The following is a 15,021-nucleotide window of genomic DNA, read 5'->3' as shown; positions in this document are numbered from 1 at the left end:
ACCTGGCCAAACAGGATGGGTGCAAATTATATTACACCGTGTAAATAATCACTTTGCTTGGCCCAAAGATGAAACAAAACCAGCTCGCACTCACCGCCACCCTCTCCAGCATGCTCATAATTTTATTTCAGACTCAGTTTTCTATTTCCAATGTCTGATCAGCTGGGATAATAATAATAATAATAATAATAATAATAATAATAATAATAATAATAATAATAATAATAATAATAATATCACGCCCTCGATTCTCGAATCTTTGGCGTTCATTATATGCAGTTTTGGAGACCGGATTCTGCGTCCCCAACTTTCCTAGTTCGTGAGAAACAATTCAGTTGTTTTACTCGTAACATTTCTAATTTGGGGGAATCCACCGCCTTTTATCTCCCGCCGCATGTAGCAGTCGCCTTCAGATGTTTAGCTCTACAGCTCTCCCAGGTGTCTATCTTTTAATTAACGAACGAAATAAAATTAGAATCGGCGAGGGGGAATATATTACGAAATCTTGCAGAGCAGAAAGCACCTGAAGAGTACCGTTTTGATCAGAATTCATCCACGAGGTACGGATGCCTCATTAATCATCATTAACAATGAATTAAACAGCATTCCCTTGGCGAGATTTCCAAGAAACACGTGGTTTTGAAAACCTGCTTTCAATTGTGAGTCAACAGGTGTGCATAAAGAAAATTGCCTGTTTTTTTGAAAAAAAAATACTTAATGAAATTGTATCGTACGACGACGCACTGGTGCCTTGAACAGTTTTTTAAATATATATATACATTTTTAAGTAATCATTTCGATTTCCCTGAAACATTCAGAAGAGATATCTGTGCATTTACGATATTTTGGTTCCACCATGAGATCCGAAGAGGCCGTTTCTCAGGGTGAGATCCTATACACCACGAGGCACTTACACGAGAGTAAATCCCAGTGAAATTCATGGGACACCCTTCCGAGAAACCATGAGCAGAATTGCGTGTTAATTCCTGATCCCTGATCTGGAATTGGCTTGAATACACAATCCCGTCCGAACTATTTATGATGTAGTTGACCACTATTTTCCTCTCCCATTTTATTGGTGCGTAAAAGGCAGTTCTGAAGCTTTTCTGCCACTCAAAATTTGCATCCTTTAGAGCCTCGCCACACCGGCCTCGCAGGGCTATTGGGCAGAAAACGGCAAGGCAATGGCAAACTTTCGAAGATAAATGGCTTTCTACCCACACCACTCAGTTTAAAATTCCCCTTTTTTATTTCTGGCGCTATTCTCGCGAAAAGCAGAATTTTCAAAGTGTTCTTTTTTAAAAAAAACAACAACTACCCTGCAAATGATCCGAACAACGATTTTGGAGCCACCTTTTCTGCAGGGAGAAAAATAAATCGGTTGCAAAGAGAAAGAGAGAGAGAAAATCATAATATTTCATCCCTGCCGTTCAGGGGCGGATGCTTTAAAATAAAATAAAATAACAATATTCTCCTGCGGACGCGCCTTCCTAGCAGCCTACTTTAAAGTTTGTTCGTAGGCACTTAAAAGCCTCATTCTGAGCACAACGGTGGCTCGAAAAGCAATTTCTATTTAAATCACCGAGGCTTGTATCCAGATCTCTCTCCTTTATATATATGTGTTTGTGTGTGTGAAAAAATTCAGGGCAGCGGAGCGGGAGGAAAATCTGAGGCTCTGATCCAGCCAGAATTAAATAAACCCTGGTAGCAAAAAGGCCCATTCGCTGCCTTGAAGCCGAGAAAACGAGCGCGCGTAAAACTGCGGTGTGCTTTTCTCGTATTGGAAGCCAAAATACTTTATTTTACGGCAGTCCCTCCCCCCCCCCCCCACATTTGGAATCAGTAACTATTTACAAATGCCCTTCGAATCTATCAGGACAATGATATTTTTTTTCCCTTCGTGGCGTGGCCTTTTATGCTAGCTAGGCAATTTTTTAGTAAGACGAAGCATCTCTTGTAAAAATAAAATTAAAAATTCCCAAAGTGAAATATCGTGTAAGGAAGCACGAGAACGAATAAATATGCTAGAGACAACTCTTTTTAATGCAACGGACATCTTTCCCACGTACTCCAGAGGGATAGTGCTCTAACTTTTGGTCGACATATTTGATGCTAAGGAAGTACTAGTGTGTATTCCTGTTTATTCATAAGTCCTGGCGATCGCGGTGGAGGAGCGGGGTGCGCGGAAGGGAGACGGGCTGGTCCCATTTCAGAGCTTTAATTCGGAGAAGTTGGCTTCGGGGTGCGTTCCCATAAACCACGAGCCCCCTACAGGTATCCGACGCGCGTTACAACTTGGCCAGAGGCCCAGTGTAAACGGGGTGAAACTAGACGGGCGTCTCTGTGCATCTTAGTTTGGGTTGGGAGAAGAGGCTCGCTGGAAACCGGTGCGCCTTTTCTAATCCAAAAAGGAGGATAAACGCCGGGCCTTTTCAACTATTACGCACGGGCAGAGTCCAGCGCGCTTCACTTCGTGGTGAACACGGGCTGGTTCACACGTGATTTGGCACAGTTCTCGATGAGTGGCAGCTGAATGCGTGGGCAGATGCCTTGCTCAGCTTTGCCTCTGCGGTGACATCAGGTGGTGTGAAAGTTGGTCCGTGGTGGTAGATCCACGAGAAATCCTCTAACAAAGGGGATTATTAAACCAGTCTTTAACTATTGCAAACTCAAGTTTGCATTCCCTCCCCCACTGATTTCTCTAAGATTTACTATTTCCAAGTGTATCCTTGTTGTTGTTTAGTCGTGTCCGACTCTTTGTGACCCCATGGACAAGAGCACGCCAGGCACTCCTGTCTTCCACTGCCTCCCGCAGTTTGGTCAAACTCATGCTGGTAGCTTCGAGAACACTGTCCAACCATCTCGTCCTCTGTCATCCCCTTCTCCTTGTGCCCTCCATCTTCCCCAACATCAGGGTCTTTTCCAGGGAGTCTTCTCTTCTCATGAGGTGGCCAAAATATTGGAGCCTCAGCTTCAGGATCTGTCCTTCCAGTGAGCACTCAGGGCTGATTTCCTTCAAAATGGATAGGTCTGATCTTCTTGCAGTCCATGGGACTCTCAAGAGTGTATCCTTAGAACTCCTTAAAGGTAAAGGGACCCCTGACCATTAGGTCCAGTCGTGGCTGACTCTGGGGTTGCGGCGCTCATCTCGCTTTACTGGCCGAGGGAGCTGACATACAGCTTCTGGGTCATGTGGCCAGCATGACTAAGCCACTTCTGGCGAACCAGAGCAGCACACGGAAACGCCGTTTACATTCCTGCCAGAGCGGTGCCTATTTATCTACTTGCACTTTGACGTGCTTTTGAACTGCTAGGTTGGCAGGAGCAGGGACTGAGCAACGGGAGCTCACCCCGTTGCGGGGATTCGAACTGCCAACCTTCTGATTGGCAAGTCCTAGGCTTTGTGGTTTAACCCACAGTGCCTCCGCGTCCCTTTTAGAACTCCTTAGGTGTACACTTAAGCAAGACCAGGCATAGGCAAATTCGGCCCTCCAGATGTTGAGGGACTACAACTCCCATAATTCCTAGTTAACAGGACCAGTGGTCAGGGATGAAGGGAATTGTAGTCCCAAAACATCTGGAGGGCCAAGTTTGCCTATGCCTGAGCAAGACCGTAATGCTTGTAAGCTGAGTGCAAGCAAGGTGCTGGCTGATTTAAATCTCTGAATCTATCAGCTTGCTTCCTCAAAAAATTACATATCAGCAGTGTTTTGGCTTTGCTTTTTTAATACTGAGATTGCCATCTCAGGCAGTTTATAATACCAATTTCATTAAATATTCTTCCAGTTTATGTTCTCTTTAAACACCTGGAGCCAGGTCTTTAGGCTTGTTAAAAGAAAAAGAAAGAAAGCATCAGGTAAAAAACAGTATAGGCAGGCACTCGATGATGATTATGATAATAATAATAATAATAATAATAATAATAATAATAATAATAATAGTGTCTGGCATTTATATCATACTGTGTCTAAAGTGGTCATATGCGCCTTACTTGAGGAATCCTTGCAACAATCCTGTAAGGTGAATCAGTATTATACCCATTTGCAGATTGGGCACTGAGAGACAGTGACAGGAACTACTGTATTTTTTCGTGTATAACATGCCCCCTTGTATAAGACCACCCCTATTGTGGGGGGAACCCAAATTAAGGAAATGGGGGGGGGGGATTGCCCAGAGTTGTTAAGCTTTTTTGTGGGGGTGCCGAAATCACTCACCCGCCTGACCGCCACTGCTAATCATACGCTTCGCCAAAGCCACCAATCGTCGGCCCACTCACTGCCAGCAGCCGCCCATCGCCCGCCCAATTCCCACAGCAGCAGCCAATCACCCGCCCAATCGCCGCTGACAATCTCCTGCTCGCGGCTGCCACCAATTGCCCGTCCCCCTTCTGCATTATCCATGTATAAGATGACTCCCAATTTCTAACTTTTTTAATACAGTGGCTTCGTTTCAACCCCCCCCTTCCCTATTTCTTAAAAAAAAAAGCACGGTCTGCTTTTTGCCCCTGGGCAATTTGGCTCCAGGGACCACACATTCGCTTCATAAGACGCACAGACATTTCCCCTTACTTTTTAGGAGGAAAAAAGTGTGTCTTATGGAGCGAAAAATACGGTGTTTACCCTGAGACCTGCCATGGCCCAGAAATTCAGAAGCAGAGCGATCCTTCAGTTGGAGCCAGAATGATATAATGCTTAGAGCGGTGGACTGGGAAGGACTGGGAGATGCCCACGTTCAAGTCCGGTCATCATTTCTCTCAGCCTTGCCTACTTTGCAAGATGGTTGTGAGGATGAAATAGGGGAGAGAACCATACTCACCACTTTGAGCTCCTCAGAAGAAAGCTAAATCTGAGTCCGGGGCAGGGAAGAAGGAAGAGGCTTCTGTTCCCTTGTGTGTCAGTCATTGGGAAGCAGGATGGAACATCGCAGGCATCCTGGGTGATGAAGGGCTGGGGTGTTGTTTAGGGCCTTTTGTTCGGGGACAGAGTGCTCTAGCTGTTATTTATAGTTTTGCGTACCTCTCTTTTAGCATCTCCACCCCCATCATTCTGCCTGGACACTGAGGTCCAGCACCGAGGGCCTTCTGGTGGTTCCCTCGCCGCAAGAAGCCAAGTTACAGGGAACCAGGCAGAGGGCCTTCTCGGTAGTGGCACCCGCCCTGTGGAACGCCCTCCAATAAGATGTCAAAGAGAAGAACAACTACCAGACTTTTAGAAGACATCTGAAGGCAGCCCTGTTTAGGGAAGCTTTTAATGTTTGATGTATTACTGTTAAGTTGTGGGTGAACATATCAGACGACACAGCGATTCTTCAAACAGCTCTTGTTTATTCACAGGCCAGAACAGAACTGAACTGAAGGGTTCAGCCAGCCTGCTTATATAGAGCTCCACTACAATGCAACAGTAGCAACTTTCTGTAACTACCCAATCACTGAATGTCGCTTTCAATGCCTTATTTGCATATGTGGACCTGAATGAAAACTATCTACAGTATCCCCTTGCCGGCCCAGAGTGAGAACTTCAGTACATAATAATTACAGTATTTTAATATTTTTTTGGAAGCCGCCCAGAGTGTCTAGAAGCCCAGCCAGATGGCCAGGGTATAAATAATATATTATTATTATTATTATTATTATTATTATTATTATTATTATTATTATCATCATCATCATCATCATCATCTTACTATGTTTTATGCGGAAATCCCCCAGAAATTGTTCAGTTTGGTTGTGTGCTTTCTTAGGTTTTATTTATTGTACGTGACGACTTTTGCTACGTTTGTAATTACGTAATTTTTCCCCATGTTGCATGGGAAGGCACCATGCAAATAAAATGATGGATGGATGGATGTAGCCTTGTCCAGTAAGGGATTCTAAAATGTTGAAAGTGTTGTAGAAATATTGTTAGCTGCCTTGAGAACTTCAATTTGCAAGCGAGGGAGGGGGGGGATATCTCAAATAAATAGGTTCCAACATCTCAAAAGACCAGAAAAGACTGTTTATGTATGCGACAACAGCTGCAAGGATGCTCCTAGACCAAAGATGGAAAGAACCAACAGTTCCAACTAGGGAAGAATGGCAAGCCAAACTGCTGAACTATGCTGAAATGGCAAAACTGACTGGGAGACTCAGGAATCCAGAATATAAGGACTTTAAAAAAGAATGGGGGAAATTCATAACTTGCTTAGGAGACGATTGTAAACAAATAAAAACGTTAGCTGGACTTTAAAAATAACTTGTAAAGAAACGAAAGGTATGGATAATTTAGAGAGGTGAAAAACTACATAATGATACGTAGTTTTAGAAAAATTATTTTAAGGACCCATGCAGGAGACCGGAGGGAAGTCACGAGATTCAGAGAATCTCATATATGGATTCCCCCCCCCCTTTGTTATTTTGAATTTGTTTTTGTAAAAAATTAATAAAAAAAATATTTTTAACAAATATATCTCAAATAAATAAATAAAACAGCTCAGCAGCTAACGTTTTGCTCTGGGGCACTTTGGGGAGAAAGGGGGGTGGTGAATCCCATGACTGCCCTCCCCCTGCAAAATCCCTGCAGGAAAGTCCTGTTTCTGCAGCTGCCCCTCTGCAAATCTACGCCCTCTTTTGCATCTTAAGTGGTAGCAGAGAAACAGATATCCTTGGGGTGGATTTGGCTCGAGAGACTCTGATTGCTGACTGTCTCTGATAGTAGATTATATACGAATGGAGTGGCTGAGAATTGTGCCTGCAGGTAAAATTAGGGTGTCTGATCGTTATTTTTAACAGACCCCCCACCCCTCTACCTTTTACAGCGGCCTGGTATTCAGATGCAGTTTTTCCTGGCTTGAAGATGAGCAGGAGCGGGTGGGATTCCACCTGCTTAAGCTATGCATATCAGATGTATTAAAGTTACAGATATTAAAGTTCATTGCCTACAGACAGCCACCCAATCTTAAACAACTCCTAACCCACAATAATACTACAACCAGACTTAACACGGACACTGGCACCAGAGCCTGCAATAAACCCAGATGCCAACTTTGCTGCCACATACACCCGGACAACACCATTACTGGTCCCAACAACATCACACATAACATCTCGGGACTATTTAATTGCTCATCGTCTAACATTGTGTATGCCATCAAATGCCAACAGTGTCCTTCAGCTCTCTATATTGGACAAACAGGCCAAACCTTACGCCAAAGAATAAACGGACATAAATCTGACATCAAGAATCACAAGACAGAGAAACCAGTAGGAGAACACTTCAATCTCCCAGGACATTCTATACAAGATCTCAAAGTAGATGTATTAAAGGCAGGGATACAAAAAACAGCTAACAGTAGAGGCAATCCCTGACAGATAAATTTTTTTTTAAAAGTGTCCAGTAGCACCTTAGAGACCAACTACGTGTATCTGAAGAAGTGTGCATGCACACGAAAGCTTATACTCAGAACAAACTTAGTTGGTCTCTAAGGTGTTACTGGACAATTTTTTAATTTATTTCGACTGCGTCAGACCAACACGGCTACCTAGCAGAATCTTGACAGATAAGTATTAGACCATGCGCGCGCGCGCACACACACACACACACACACACACATCTTGGCTATGAACTTTTTATCCAAAGCGGGCAAACAGAAAAGTTTGCAAACTATTGAATTTATTAAAAGATAACAAGCTCTTGGTTGAAACTGAAGAAAGACCATTCTTCGGGAACACCAGTATTTGTCAAGACAATCTCTCCAGATTAAATCTTCTGGGGATGTTCACCCTCCAGGCGTGGGTTTTTTGTGTGTTTTTTTTTAAAGCCAATTAGGATATCAGAGATCATGATCAGCTGATATGGACTATTTTGCCATGAGTGCTTGAGGTGAAGAGACCATTGCGAGGTTTTCAATTATAGAAAGGTCTAAACTCTGGTTGAGTAGCTCAGTTGCGGGAGAGCCCATTGTTTGATCTTCTAGAAATTATCCATTTTAGCAGATTAAAGGATTTGCTTCTATTTCGCCCCACCTACGAAATCTGGGTGGTGGTCCAGTTCTTAACAGATAGAAGAGGTATATCACAGTGTCTAATTAAAATATATATATAACCACACAGCGGGGAGAGGGGGGGAAAAGCAATCGAGGCATCAACTTCACTTCTGGGGAAATTCACGTTGATTGCTCCCCTTTGATGCTGTTTAATTGCTTTACTTATTGTTCCCCTTTATACCATAGATCAAACCAGCTGCTCCTCTCTCACCTTTCAGCCTTTTATATTCCGAGAATGACTTCAAACCTTCAGCTGGTGAAATCATAAATGTAAATTCTCTGCTGAAATCGCCTGACTTTCATGAGGCCTCAGATTATCCCCTTGGCATACCTATTTGAACCTATTAGTTAGCGGGTGAATCACTGAAACAGAAGAGTTGGGAGGGACCCAAAGTACCATCTAGCAACCGACCACCAGCAATGTAGGAATCACAGCGAATCTCACAGCCTTGACCTGCCCAGTGCCAGGACTTCATTGGAGAAATTTCCATGTTTTCCAAGTCCCCTCATGAGCCATAGAAATATGTGTAGAGTGGTTTACAAGTTCATGCGAGCGTTGCAGGCAACATTAGACTGCACCATTCATGGTGGCCACATGTGAATTATGTAGTCAAGGGGTGGGGAAGTTGTCCAGCAATATACGCTGGATCACAACTCTCATCAGCCCTAGTTAGTTTGCCCAAAGATCAGGGATGATGGGACTTGTAGTCAAACAATTATTTTGAGGGTTGCAGTTCCCAATCAGGAGGAGAGATAAAGGACACTAGCGATAAAGGAGGCTGCCTGGGAGGGGGGAGGTAAAAGCACATGGATCCTCAGGATTTTTGCATTGGGTCACCCCAAATTCACCATCAGATCACATAGCATGTCGATGTCCAGGTATTACTTTGGCTTCCTTGCGACTGCTGTAGCTGATACCTCTTGCCGATTCTGCCTCTTGGTGTGAGATGGAAAGGGCAGTAGTGCAGAGCGGAACAAGATGTGCTTACAGGCAGTTTGTGGAACAATGAATACGTTTTAATTCTACAGCCACCAAGTTAGGGCAAGGATAGGTCACTGGAATACCTAACCTTGTTTTAAAGGTAAAGGTAAAGGGACCCCCGACCATTAGGTCCAGTCGCAGACGACTCTGGGGTTCCAGCGCTCATCTCGCTTTACTGGCCGAGGGAGCCGGCGTACAGCTTCCGGGTCATGTGGCCAGCATGACTAAGCCGCTTCTGGTGAACCAGAGCAGCGCACGAAATCACCGTTTACCTTCCCGCCGGAGCGGTACCTATTTATCTACTTGCACTTTGACGTGCTTTTGAACTGCTAGGTTGGCAGGAGCAGGGACTGAGCAACGGGAGCTCACCCCGTGCAGGGATTCGAACCACCGACCTTCTGATCGGCAAGCCCTAGGCCCAATTCAGCCACCATATGAAGAACAGCTGCCACCTTCTGAGTTAGCTCAGCCTACAGCCGGGTAGACCTTTCAGTTTTGGCTTTTGATCAGTTTCTAATTTTTCCAAAGTTAAATTCACTTATTTCTGTACCAGTTCTCACCTGTTGTGCCTCAGTGACACAGGAGATTAATATGGCCGGTTGCTCCAGACAAATATCTCACCACATAGAAGCATCCCTGTCATAGGTTCCAAATCCCCGTGGCCCCTGGGTGCCTGAGCACCCACAAAATTCCCCATGAAGGGGCCAGGCACCCACAAATTTCAGTGCCAGGGCCTTGCACGCTGCATGGCACCCATGTTCCCTGTGGCTCTTCTGGTGCCTGTGAAGTCTGATTTAAAGTAAGTAGCCATGACAGATGTTATTGCTCTTTGCTAGCCATCATTGTTGCTGTATACAGCTGTACCTTGGATCTCTCAGGCCTCGTGACTCAAACGTTTTGGCTCCCGAACCCAGTGTGGTGTAGTGGTTAAGAAGAGTGGACTTGTAATTTGGTGAACTGGGTTTGCTTCCCTGCTCCTCCACATGCAGCCGCTGGGTGACCTTTGGCTAGTCACACTTCTCTGAAGTCTCTCAGCCCCACTCACCTCACAGAGTGTTTGTTGTGGGGGAGGAAGGGAAAGGAGATTGTTAGCCACTTTGAGACTCCTTAAAGGTAAAGGGAGCCCTGACCATTAGGTCCAGTCATGGCTGATTCTGGGGTTGCGGCGCTCATCTCGCTTTATTGGCCGAGGGAGCTGGCGTACAGCTTCCGTGTCATGTGGCCAGCATGACTAAGCCGCTTTTGGCGAACCAGAGCAGCGCACAGAAACGCTGTTTACCTTCCCGCCAGAGTGGTACCTATTTATCTACTTGCACTTCGTGCTTTTGAACTGCTAGGTTGGCAGCAGCAGGGACCGAGCAACAGGAGCTCACCCCATCATGAGGATTAGAACCACCGACCTTCTGATCGGCAAGTCCTAGGCTCTGTGGTTTAACTCACAGCACCACCCGCGTCGCTTTTTGAGACTCCTTAGGGTAGTGATAAAGCGGGATATCAAATCCAAACTCTTCTTCTTCCCAAATGCCGCAAACCCAGAAGTGAGTGTTCTGGTTTGTGAATGTTCTTTGGAACCCGAACATCTGTCACAGATTCTGATTGTGTGCAGGAACCTCCTGCAGCCAATTGGAAGCCATGCCTTAGTTTTTGAACGTTTTTGGGAGTCGAACACACTTCGGGAACGGTTTCTGTCTGAGAACCAAGGTTAAGTACTTAATTCATTCCGGAGGTCCGTTCTTAACCTGAAACTGTTCTTAACCTGAAGCACCACTTTAGCTAATGGGGCCTCCCGCTGCTGCCGCGCCACTGCTGCACGATTTCTGTTCTCGTCCTGAAGCAAAGTCCTTAACCCGAGGCACTATTTCTGGGTTAAAAGGTAAAGGTAAATGGACCCCTGACCATTAGGTCCAGTCATGGCTGATACTGGGCTTGTGGCGCTCATCTCGCTCTATAGCCCGAGGGAGCCGGCGTACAGAGTCCAGGTCATGTGGCCAGCATGACTAAGCCGCTTCTGGCGAACCTGAACAGCGCATGGAAACACCGTTTACCTTCCCGCCGGAGTGGTATCTATTTATCTACTTGCACTGGTGTGCTTTCAAACTGCTAGGTTGGCAGGAGCTGGGACCGAGCAACGGGAGCTCACCCTGTCGTGGGGATTCGAACCGCCGACCTTCTGATCAGTAAGTCCTAGGCTCTGTGGAGTCTGTAACCTGAAGCGCATGTAACCTGAAGCGTATGTAACCCAAGGTGCCACTGTATTGGGAAATGGAATCCAATTGGCCTTCCTAGCTCATATGAATCAGAAGGAGCCCACAACTCTGACACTCAATAGTGCTATTGCCTAGTGTGTAATACTTATAGTCCCCTCCTTCAACTGGTGGTCTCAATGGATAAAAGACGGCGTATAAATCAAGCTCCCTGGCATCTGATACATATCCTATGAGTGTAATTGAGGTGCTGATGTATAAGTGATGCTGGGAGTGGGGGGGGGGGAGACCGAAAGACACACCTGAACCTTTCTTGTGTTCCACATGGCCGGTGTCTCATTTAAACCAGCTTTCCTTGTCTGCATCAGACGGTCAGGGATCCGTGGCTCGTGAATGCACCACCCTTGAATCAGAACCCAGTTTAAGCAAGACGACAGCAGGGGACATTTTATCATATGTGATGGGATTGTAAGGTAATTAAAAAAAATTGGGAAATGATAGATAACGAATTGAAGAAAATGTTCCATTTAACATTTGTTAAAAAACCTGAAGCATTTTTATTAGGGATTGTAGGGAAAGATCTGCCAAAAAAGCTGAAAAACATCTTCATGTATGCGACAACGGCCGCAAGAGTTCTAATAGCACAAGGATGGAAGACTGAAGAAACCCCAACTAAAGAATCGTGGCAAGAAAAATTGATGGACTATGCAGAACTGGCAAAACTGACATACAAACTACAGGACAAGGATAACTGTGACTTTAAAGATGAATGGGAACCCTTTACAAAGTATTTGAAGACGCAACAAAGCGAATTGGACTCCTTGGCTGGCTTTGAATAAACATTCACAAACTTTTTATTGATAATTATTACTCAAATAGGATCTATACAACTGTGTAACATGCAGAAAACAGCATTTTTAGAGAAACCAAAGACTGGAACTGAGGGAAGTTGGGAGGTGGGGGGGTGGGGGGGTTCTGTGGGGGGAGGGAGCAAAAAAAGGGGGGAAATAAGGACGATATGTTTCTGGATAATATGCTTTGTTTTAATTTTGAATAAAAAAGTGATTAAAAAAAAAAGCAAGACGACAGCTGCACAGAGTGCTGCATGGACAACTTTTCACAAAACACTTGGAGGCAACGAGGGGATCAATGGGGAAAGCTGAGCGCAACGCAAGGAGCCACCGGGACTCGGCTGAGATGGTTCTTTGCTATGGGCGCCCAAACCCGATGCTTAGAATGTTCAGACAGGAATTACAGGTGATTTTCTGCCCGCCTTAAAACTCCTGTTCACACACCTGAATCATGAGTGAGTAATGCTCTTTGATCTAGGATGGCAGGGACTGACTCCTCTTTTTAAATTAAGGTATTCTAGCCTAAGAACATTAAAAAAAATAGCCTGCTGGTTCAGGCCGATGGCCTGTCTGGTCCAGCACGCACTTCTCACGGAGGCCACCCTGTGGGAACCCCGCAAGCGGGATTCAAACACAAGAGCACACTCCCTTCCATTAACTGCTAGTCAGAAGCATCAATGCCTCCCGCTGTGAAGGCAGCGCACAGCCATCATGGCAAGTACCATATTTTTCCGTCTATAAGATGCCTCCATGTGTAAGGGGGAGAGTCAATTTTGGGGGGAGTCAATTTTAAGGGAAAATGTGCTCAATGGAGTCTGTGTGACTCAGTAACCAGGGCCGTCTTAAGCATATCCAGCGCCAGGGTGCAAAGATCCCTATGGCGCCTGTCATCCCCCTTTCCCAGAGTTGCCAACCTTTTGCAGGGAGGATGGCGCTGCCGGCGACGCGCCCAGCTTTGCAGGGCTGGAGGAGGCTGGCAGCAGCTGGAGGGCAGCTCCTCTGGCCAGGAACAGGTGGAGGCTGGTGATGGCGGCAAGCTGACGCCGGGAGGCGCCGCGTCCAGCCTCTGCCTCTTCCCTGGCGCCCTCCAGAACTTGGCGCCCTGCAACATTTGCCTCTATGGGTAAGCAGTGGCGTAGCGTGGGTTGTCAGCACCCGGGGCAAGGCAAGTAATTTGCGCCCCCTAACCCGTGGATTTTAGCACTCGAGTCTCTTCCACTAGATTAGTTAAAGAAAGCCTTACCCCCTGAGCACATGCATTGTTTGTTATGAAAATACTGATGTAATTAAAGTAAAATGCATCTAAATACAAGTTTATTTTCAAACACTTTATTGAGTGCGAACATGCATGACACATTCTCCACATTTTCAGCAGGTCTATGAATACAAATCTACAAATGTAGTAACCTAGCATGGGCCATGCTATTATATGTCGTCTCACAACCATCGTAAACGACAAAAAATATCAAGAACAAAAACTAAACATCAAAATGGAACCATACCCTGGAGATGATCCAAGACTATGCTAGATGGAGCCAACTTCCTCAATCGTGTACGTACCTCTAATTGTAATTCTTTAATAGAAGTGCAAGAGATCAATCTGTATATACAGATTAATTTAAATTCACCTGCCTTTAATTAGTGCAAATTTTTCAACAACGGAATTGAAATCTACATTAAAGTCTCTCTCAATGGACAGTATTGCTAGATTACTCAGTCTTTCTTGGCTCATTGTAGATCTCTGATAATGTTTTAATTAGTTTAAGTTTTGAGAAACTTCTTTCACAACTCGCTGTAGAAACAGTGATAGTAAAAAAAGATTCTTAATGTGACTACAAAGTTAGTTAAACTTTCTTGCAGCTTCCACTTATACACCCAGCGAAGCAAATCTAAAGCTGACCAGTTTGCAACCTGCTCACCAGGATTGACCTCCTTATACAAGATAATGTGGTGCCGAAGTTGAGTTATTTCGGTGAGCATAGATGCAGCATTCAATTCTGTGTACTGTGTACACAAGCTTCTTCTTCTTGCTGCTGCCTGGGCTAGTCTGGTGTGGTTCTCTCCCACGCTCAGCGCTGCGCTGGGCGGCTGATGCACTGTCCCTCCCCCAGATAGTCCCTCGCTCTCTCTCCGCACCGCACCGCACGCCTGGCAACCCCCCCTCCACAGTGGGCAGCGACCCGTCGGCTCGGATTCGCACAGCCAGCACTGCAGTGAGAGAGAGTGAGTGAGCAAGGTAGGGGCAGAGAGCTGCGAGTGCGAACGCCCCCCCCCAGATGTTGCGCCCGGTGCGGCCGGCCCCCCTGCACCCCCCACGCTACGCCACTGTGGGTAAGACGCCCCTGTCAGTAACTCTGTGTAAGCTCTGAAGCTAGTTTAATTTTCAGTTCACTATCCTGTTATTTGCAAACAAATTTATCGTAAGCCAGTACAGTCATACCTCGGGATGAATACGCTTCGGGTTGAGCATTTTCGGCTTGTGCTCCGCGGTGACCCGGAAGTAACGGAGCGCGTTACTACCGGGTTTCGCCGTGCGTGTCTGCGCAGACGCTCAAAATGACATCACATGCATGCGCAGAAGCGCCGAAACGTGACCCGCAGGCGCGCAGGCATGGGTTACGTTCACTTCAGGATGCGAATGGGGCTCCGGAACGGATCCCATTCGCATCCCAAGGTACCACCGTAAAACTTTTATTTTTTTACTGAAGAAGACTCTGCATTATTAATTTACGCTGCACGTCAAATGGGCAAGGCTGGGCAAGCCAAGGCTGTTGTTGCGGCCGCCAGTGCTGGGCCCGGTGGCAGCATAGGCCTGACTCTGCAAGGTGCAGGGTGCAATTCACCCCAGCGCCTAGTGGATCAGGGCCTTCAGATGTTGCCAAGGGGCGCAGGACTGTAGGCAGCGTCAGCCTGGCTCTGCAAGGCATGGGGTGAAATCCACCCCAGCACCTAGCCGAGAGGGGTC

This window comes from Podarcis muralis, chromosome 13, assembly GCF_964188315.1.
Source record: "Podarcis muralis chromosome 13, rPodMur119.hap1.1, whole genome shotgun sequence".
NCBI lineage: Eukaryota > Metazoa > Chordata > Lepidosauria > Squamata > Lacertidae > Podarcis > Podarcis muralis.
Note: the sequence above shows the minus strand (reverse complement) of the source record.